Genomic DNA, 8,180 nt, shown 5'->3' on the forward strand with positions numbered 1-8,180 from the left:
TTTCTTTTTGAGTTTGTGGGTCTGATCTAATATAGATCTAATAAAAGTTACGTTTTAAATGACATAGTGTGCCCCCACAAAAGAGTCTTCTTTCTCCGCTTATTTTTTGTACTTAATTACATTGACTACAGGGGAGCACCACCGGTATACATACAGAATTGTGTATCGTCTCTAGAAAATTTTATCGTAGTAGACGTTTAATTTCCGGTCAAATATTTTCTTAAAGTCTCACGGATTTATCGTGTATAAAAACTTGTGCCCAGACCACCCCCCAAAATATTTTTATACAAACTCCCACTGCCGCAGCAGTCTTCACCCAGGTAGCAGTGACCAAGGTCCAGGGGCATAACTATGGTGTTTGGCGCCCAGGGCAAGATGAGAAGTTGGCACCTCGATTATTTATGTGACCTGGGCCTATTCCCCAATGTCAATTATAGCCTTAGGAGCATGGGCCTAATGCCCACCTATTTGTGCCACAGGCTTAAGGCCCGATGACCCCTACGTGCCTACTGCCTAACAACCTGGTGGTCTAGGGAGGGGTTAATGATGGTAAGGCCTCAAAGAGAGTCTACCTGTCCGGTGGGAGAGGCTGCAGTGAGGAGCTTCATTCGCTCTTTTACTTCCCAACTACTGCAGCACTCTCCGGTCCTCAGCCACATTCTTCTGACGCTGGCCCATTCTGGCCAGTGGCGGCGCTGCCGGAGCTCTTCTCTGCTGAGCCCGGTGTCTCCTGGCATCTTCTGCAGCCGCTGAAGATCTTCTCTTTTAAGCCCGGTGTCTTCTGGACTCTTCCACGGCCCCTGGAGCTCTTCACCCATTTCTGCCAAATTGACTCTTCCTCCCAGAGACATCTGACGTTAGATGCCACGGGCGTAGCCAGCCATGATGCGGCTTACAACGATTGGCTCACTGTGGATGATTTCTATTGGCTACCGGTGCACGCCGTGATTGGCTCAGATTGTCAAAATTGTCACCACTGTGATTGGCTCAAATTCAAATTGTCACCCCTCTTCAATGGCCGGTGGTACATGACCTGCACTCAGCTAGCAGCCGGCGCCACATGTCAGCCGCTGCTGGTCCTTGACCGGCACTGAAAACAGACATACTGTCCCAGCACCGGACACTTATGTGTCCTGCTGGGGATACATCTCACCGGACTGCAGGACTAAGGTGCTAGGATCAAGCACTTAGTCACACCACTGGCAGTGGCGTAACTAGGGTATATGGAGCCCAGGACAAATTTAAAACTGGAGCCCCCCGCTATGTGCGTGCACCAAAAAAATGGTCATGGACACTTAAAAATGGGGCGTGTCAACATGACACACATCCCTATCTCGTCACTCTGAACATTCCTTTCCATATGCACCTTAATGCAGTGCCCCTTATACAGTGCCCCCTATGCAGTGCCCCCAGTAGTGGTCCCCTTATGCAGGCCCCCAGTAGTGCCCCTTATACAGTACCCCCAGTATGCAATGTCCCCAGTAGTGATCCCTCTTATGCAGGCCCTTAGTAGTGCCCCATATACAGTACCCCTAGTAGTGGTCCCCCTAATACAGCCCCCCATTAGTTCCTCTTATACAGTGCCCCCAATAGTGGTTCCCCTTATGCAGATTGCAGTAGTGGTCCCACTTATGCAGGCCCCCAGTAGTGATCCCCCTATCCAGTGCCCCTTATACAGTGCCCTCTGTAGTGATCCTGCCTATTCAGTGCCCCCAGTAGCGGTCCCCCCCCCATGCAGCGCCCTCAAGTAGTGGTCCCCCGATGCAGTGCCTCAGTAGTAGTCGCCTCCCCAGTAGTGCCCCCCAGTAATGGTCCCTCCCCGATGCAGTGCCCCCATTAGTAGTCCCCAGTAGAGCAAAGAACTGTGCGTTCTAAGAAGATATCACAAATCCCCAAGGAAAGTGCCCCCAATAGTAGTTACCTCCCTCCGTTAGTAGTAGTCCCTAGTAGAGGTCACCTCCCCCCCCCAATGCAGTGCCCCCATTAGACAAACACACAAGTAGAAAGAAAAATACCACTTACCTGAATCCCCGCTCCTGCTTCTGCTCACGCCGCCGTCCGCACAACTGCAGTCCTCCCGGGCTGGCGCACTCTGCATGACCCACTACAGGAGGCAGAAGGCAGAGCTCATTAGTGAGCTCTAGCTCGGCTCTTGCAGTGGGCGCAGCACCAGACAATGAGAGTCTGTCTGACTCTCATTGGCTGCTGTAAATGCACTGGCGGCTCTATGGGCTAGTCTAAGCCCGCCTCCCACCCTTCGCCTGGCGCTATTAGGTAAGCGCTCAGGGGGAGAGAAGGGGTGCGGCTGTGCAGCACAGGACAGTGCTGGGCGCAGGGAAGCCTAGCGCCGGTCCTGAGTAAATGTGTAATGCTGACCGCACTCAGGAACTCATTCAGAGCTGCTCGCGAGCGCACAGCCTTATGTTTGCGCATACGCCGCGTCCGGCAGGTGTATTCGCGAGCCCCGCTGAGGTCAGTTGCTACGGGGCTCGCAACAAGGCGGGGCAGCAGTCGATGTTGATTGACAGCTCGCTCCGTTTTGTGGGCGGACAAACGCAGGCGTTCCCTTAGGAAAGCCTGGCATTTGTAGGAGGGCTTACTGACATCACTAGTGATGTCAGTACTGGACTTCCTGCTCTATTAGAGCAGGAAGTCCACTCGGGCTTGCGGCAGCTAGACCCTACCCCAGGGTCTCGTTGCAAGCCCGATGGTCGCGATAATCGCGACTGTCTCCAGCCCACTCGCACAAGCTGTGGGTGGTCACCCACAGCTTTGCGAGCTCCCGGAGATAAAAAACCAAAACAAAACGCCCACATGCAGAGCGAGCGGCCGCCAGCAGCGACCGACTCTGAATGAGCTCCTCACTGTGGTCGGCACTACACTGGCTAACTAGGACGGCCCAGTACCGTGGCCTGCAGTGCGGGGGGCGTCGCTGGCCGCAGCGGCCCTACCCTAGTTACGCCACTGAGCCCTGGACATCGCCCTGGCCATCAGCTCCCCCCTCTGCCGGGTCTGTCAGTTGGTGCCCAGGGCAAGGTGCCCCACACGCATGGGCACCGAGAGGGGGGGTAGCGGGCCTGCTCACACGCACCCCATTTTTACGCCACTGCCGGTGTGCCAGCTTTCCGAGAGATTCCAGAAATGTGCTGAATAGTTTGGGGCTGGTTAATGTGATGGCAGGAGGACACCATGCTAAGGACCTCATGCAGACCCGCTTGCAAGCGCTGTGCGCTGGGAAGCGGGTCGATGGTGGGGCACTGCCCCTGTAGTGAGTGAGAAATTTACTTGCTCCGGGGCTCACTACACAGGGGCCGGCTGTCGATCGACAGCTCGCCCCATTTTGTAGGCGGAGAGGGGGAGTGGCTGGTCAAACAGAAACCCTATCACAAGGGTCTCGTCGCAAGCCCGCCATCACCTGGCCGCTCGCAAAAGCTGTGGGAGGTCACCCACAGCTTAGCGAGCGGCCAGGAGGCCGGGATAAAATAAAAAAGCCACCGCCCTGATTCAGAGCGAGCGCCTCTGAATGAGGTCCTAAGTGTGTCTCCCTGCTATAGTGTTGTCCCCTTTCTCCCTATAACCAGCCTAGGGCTGGTTATTGGAATAAAAGGTGAACCCCAGCAGATTTTTTTTCCTGTATTCCAATACCAGACCATGCTCAGAGGTTTGGGGCTTTTACTAATTTAGGGAAAGACCCCAATTGTCAAATTTGTTGACCAAGGCTATTTAACCCTTGTAAAACTACAGGTAATTATTCAAAATTAAGAAATCTGGTGCCTGTGCCCACATTACTGTCCTATTCATGCCCAAATCATTGTTGGTCAAGGCAAATGACAAGTGGGTCATATGTACCAGACCACCCTCTGTGGGTTTCAAGTGTAACATTTGATGACCGAAGCTAGTTAACCCCTGCACAACTACAGCTTCTTATTCAAAATGAGATAATCTGGTGCCTGTGCCCGCTTTACTGCCCTATTCATGGCAAAATCCTTGTTGGTCAAGGCAAATGACAAGTGGGTGATTTGTACCTGACCACCCTCTGTGGGTTTCAAGTGTAACATTTGATGACCGAAGCTAGTTAACCCCTGCACAACTACAGCTTCTTATTCAAAATGACAAAATGTGGTGCCTGTGCCCGCTTTACTGCCCTATTCATGCCAAAATCCTTGTTGGTCAAGGTAAATGGCAAGTGGGTCATATGTACCAGACCACCCTCTGTGGGTTTCAAGTGTAACATTTGATGACTGAAGCTAGTTAACCCCTGCACAACTACAGCTTCTTATTCAAAATGACAAAATGTGGTGCCTGTGCCCGTTTTACTGCCCTATTCATGCCAAAATCCTTATTGTGCCAGGAAAATAATAATTGAAAACTGTGTCGAGGACACAATTCTTTGTTTACATAGCATTAGTTTAGTGATCTAACTTTATTTAAATGTTTTAATGTAACATTTTCTGAATAAGAAGCTGGAGCTTGAATAAGAAATGAATAAGAAGCTGGAGCTTGAATAAGAAATGAATAAGAAGCCAACTTCAGCCTGGTATATACTCCCTCATCCCTATCAATAATAAACCCCCTACACCATCAAATATATTTATATTCAATCATTAACCCCTAATTTTCTCCCTCATTAACCCTTTCACCTTCATAATCAAGCCCTGTTATTTCAACTAAAGGAGCCCATACATCAGTGTCACAATTCCCCGATCCGTTGATCAAAACCGGTGTTCGGTTTTGAAAGATTCCCCAATGAATCACTGGTGATGATCGGTGAGTCATTGGGGAATCCGAGAAATCCTGCATGGTAATATGCAGATCCCGGGAAATGCAACATGTGCTGATGTTACAGACTGAGCACAGTGGGGGTTGTCTCCCTAGTGACGACTTTTGTTACAGAGTGTGGACAGTGGGGGTTTCCTCCCTAGTGACTCTGATGTCACTGACTGTGCACAGTGGAGACTATTTCCCTATGTATGCTGAGGTCACAGACAGAGCACAGTGTCTTCCTAGTAACTCGGATGTCACAGAGCACAGTGGTGGTTCTCTCCCTAGTGACTCTGATGTCCCTGTTTTGTAACTAACTACCCAGTCATAGATCAGATGTATGAAGCAGTGAAAAGCATAGAGAAGTGTGCCAGTGGTGGAGTTACCCATGGCAACCAATCAGCTCCTACCTATTATTTTCTAGAATGTACTTGATAAATGCAACCTCAAAACTGATTGGTTGCTATGGGCAACTTCTCCACTGGCACACTTCTCCACTTTTTTCACTGCTTCTTACATCTACCCCCATGTTCTTTATTTGTCCTTTAGTTAAACTAAACCCATTTAGGGCTAAACTTATCCCAAACCATTATTCATTCACCTACAGACTGTCAGTGACATTGGTTAAGTTGGAAAACCTGCTTCCTGTGCTGACAATGCACCGCTGCTCTCCAGAAGGTCCATTCCTGCAGGGTCCACAATGCCAGATGGCATGAGATCTACCACAGGTAGGCAGCTTCCGTTTTGGTTATATAAGTGACACTGTGCCTGATTAAGAGTTGTGTGCTATTGCCGCCACTGCTGCGTCAGTGTTCGCAGCTGCTATGTGAAAATATTAAAATGTCACAGCCAACCACCTGCTTACAAAGGCACAGCATCAGTTCAGATCATTTGATTATAACAGACCTGAGTGAGTCTACGGTCCATAAGAAAGGGTGCGCAACTGAGACACTGGAGCCAGAGTGCTTGCGTACAGGACGCAGGATGTGACATGATTCCAAAACAATCGTGACACGCCTGAGTTCTTTGCTGCCACTCCCAGTTACCTCCCCCAAACGCTCCCTGACTGCCAATCACACTGCGAATGAGAAGTCGGTGCGTACAACTACGGTAATTTCCCTCAATGTATGCGCAGTGTGACTTAAGACACATGCAGTTTACTGATAATCGCTGAAATCTGTAAACATCGGCATTGCGTACATCTCTGGCCCACTATTCGCTGCCCTGTTCTGTAATGGAGAGCAGCATCCATGTGGTTTAGTGATTGGCTTCACTTCCTTAATGCATGGTCTAGGCCAGCCCATCAGACCGACGGTCCATTTGGCAGTATAATATTTATTTTATATTTAAAGTGCAATAAGTATGGCATAAATAGATGCAGTAGACAGCATTCTAGGGAGGGGATTGGAGAGTAAAGGAGGCCTTACTTATCGGCAGATTGGTTGATCAGGCTGATAATTGCAGTATATGGCCGCTTCCGAGCAACAATTATTGCTGAGTCGGGCATGAGAAAACATTCAGCATCCCAGAATGCTGTGATAACCGGTGCTCAGATCTGATAATGGATATACTCACTATCAGGCAGAGGGCCTGCGATAACAAGCTAATCCATTGCGATCGAATAGCAAACTCAGCACAACATAAGGACGCCCACTTTACATTGCACACATCCGTAATACCAATTGGTACAATCAAGTACCATCGCCGCCTCATGCACACTTGCACAAGCCCTGACCTTACTCAGAATTGCTAACAACCACGCACGTTATGAGACCTCACACTGCATACGGCATCACAGTGGTTAACTTATGCACGCCCCTGCAACAGCGTGCATACGCACTGGCACGCCTGCGTTTCTCCAACCACCCCCCATCACCTCCCACAAACGGCACTATCAATCACTCTGCGATGGGTCTGCGTAGCCTCTGCGATGGCAGTCCCTAGCTCACACACTGCAATGCATGTGCAGAAAGCAACAATTGGGCAATTGCATGCGTAATCGCAGTTGTGAACGGTAATGAATCAGGCCCAGAGGAACCAATTATCTGAGAGTGTATGGCAACCTCGGGTAATTGGTCTGTCTGATGATGGGTTTTATCTCACAGTCCATAGCCAGCATAAGTGGTGGGTTGTAGTATTTAGAAAAGCTGTTTGATCCTCGCTCTTTGGGTCTGATTCAGAGCCGCTTGTAAGCGGCCGCTCGTTCGCTCCGAGCGATGTTCGCACATCTGCGCATGCATATGGGTTTTAGTACGCATGCGCGAACCAGTCAGTGCGGTCAAAAATCGTGTGCTCGCAAAATAGCGAATGCCTGATAATTTGAGTGACAGAATGAGGCGTTTGTGGGTGGTAACAGGGGAAGGTGCTTGAAAACGGGGAATGGAGATCCGAACGCAGGCGTGCCAAACGGTCAAAACGGGCGTTTTAAGGGTGTGCATAATTAACAAAGCAGCGTCATCGACCACGTCACTTGGTTGTCTTTTAGCCTGAACTGCTCGCATGATTGCGGTAGGAAAATGCTACCACAAGCACTGCGAGCAGTTCATACGCCTTTCGATGTACTCGATTAATCTAATAAATAGCGGAGATGACGTATGATGCGAGCGGCCAGGGGGTGTTTTTTCCAAATAGTGAGCGCATGTTTCGTTCGCTCGTTCTGACATAGAGACGTCAACAGACCGCAAAGAGCGAGTGCTTCATTTAAATAGCCAGCCCCTTTTTCTGAACGAGCGGCCGCAAATAGCATCCGGCTCTGAATCGGGCCCTTTATTCTGAAGGTCTATCTAGAGCACAGATGCACAAACCCAGGCTTTCATGTCAAGGGAAAAAAATTGCCTTGAAGAGCTCATGCGCCCTGTGGGTCTTGGGTTGTGTTTTCTGCTTTAGAACAAATTAATACAGGACGGACAGAGAGAGTGCAGGAACACTGAAATACTATAGTAGCATCCCACATAGCACAGAATATCACTGTAGCCATTTGGGTTCTTCTACTCCACAGCCCCACAATGAGACCCCGCAATTTGAGACTGAGATCACAGAGTCCGGCAGTGAATCAAAATAATTTGGCTGCACTCTGATTCTCTGCCAGACTGTCAAGTGAGATAGTCTGATAATCATAAGGGCCTGATGCTGAGCGCTCGCAAGCGGGTCGATGTTGCCCAATGCGGATGCGCACAACGGAGGCGCCTCCGTCGTGCGCATGCACGAGACCCGAATAACGACGGGGAAGCCGTCGTTATGGGTCTCGCACCAAAGGGGGCGTGCTGTCGATGGTGAGTGACAGCATGCCCTCTTTGGTGGGCGTGCCGGGGGCGTGGCTGCCCAGACGGAGGCGTTCCCATGGGAACGCCTACCGTCTGGGTCCGGCCCCACTGACATCACTAGTGATGTCAGTGGGAGTGATTTTGGCTCTAATAGAG

Source organism: Taudactylus pleione, unplaced genomic scaffold (assembly GCF_031769625.1).
Source record: "Taudactylus pleione unplaced genomic scaffold, aTauple2 ptg000253l, whole genome shotgun sequence".
In the NCBI taxonomy this organism is placed as follows: domain Eukaryota; kingdom Metazoa; phylum Chordata; class Amphibia; order Anura; family Myobatrachidae; genus Taudactylus; species Taudactylus pleione.